Here is a 693-nt window from a genome sequence, read left to right on the forward strand (position 1 = left end):
AGAAACACTGCAATCAGAACTCTGACTCCGCACGCGGAAGGTCAGTCAGCCCAGAGGGTTTCAGCAATTGTGCTGGGGGAGGTACCAAAGGGCTAATCTTGTTTGCTTTTCTCAAAGGACATAGGGCAGTTATGAGGGATGATTAAGAAGATATTTTTTAGAAAAGTATAAACTGCACTGGGGAGAAAAAGACCAAGGAAGTTGCTCTGAAGACTATTTCCTTTTCTGTTTCTTTTCTTTTTTTAACAAGGCAGAGCGCAAACGCAGTCCCCCACTACCACAAATCATGCAGTCGAGTTTCCCACATTGGGGAAATCACAGGGGTCAGCACATCCGGAGTGCAATGGATAGGCCTCGCCCTGGGAAAACTGCCTTTGTGATCATGGTGTCTCCCCTGCCAGGTAAGTATAGAATATTTCTTTTTACATTAGGAGTTTAAATTTTTTTTTTAAAACATCATGATGGGCACCTACTCATTCTTCAAGGATAGTGAGGGCTAGCCTAGGAGAATTTCATTGGGAAACCTTACGCAATCCACTCTACAACCTGGCTGTTTTCCTTTCCAATTTATATTTGTTCCCTAAACTCAAAGAATATTCACAAATAACACTATTTGTGTTCTCTGAGGTAGGTCCAAACCTCCCACTTGACATTGTGAATCCAGTAGCACAGGCTTTTTCAGAGAAAGGCTGC

General features: G+C 42.9%; 1 non-coding gene across 1 annotated transcript; it reads right to left on the reverse strand.

Annotated features, from left to right (window-relative positions):
• Nucleotides 1-246: 246 nt before the first annotated feature.
• LOC115868888 lies at nt 247-409 on the reverse strand. Its single transcript, XR_004045849.1, has one exon. It is a non-coding gene; the product is annotated as a U1 spliceosomal RNA (small nuclear RNA).
• Nucleotides 410-693: the final 284 nt, after the last annotated feature.

The sequence above is a fragment of the Echinops telfairi genome, unplaced genomic scaffold, assembly GCF_000313985.2.
Source record: "Echinops telfairi isolate 266 unplaced genomic scaffold, ASM31398v2 ScPeMD7_18;HRSCAF=68, whole genome shotgun sequence".
In the NCBI taxonomy this organism is placed as follows: Eukaryota; Metazoa; Chordata; class Mammalia; order Afrosoricida; family Tenrecidae; genus Echinops; species Echinops telfairi.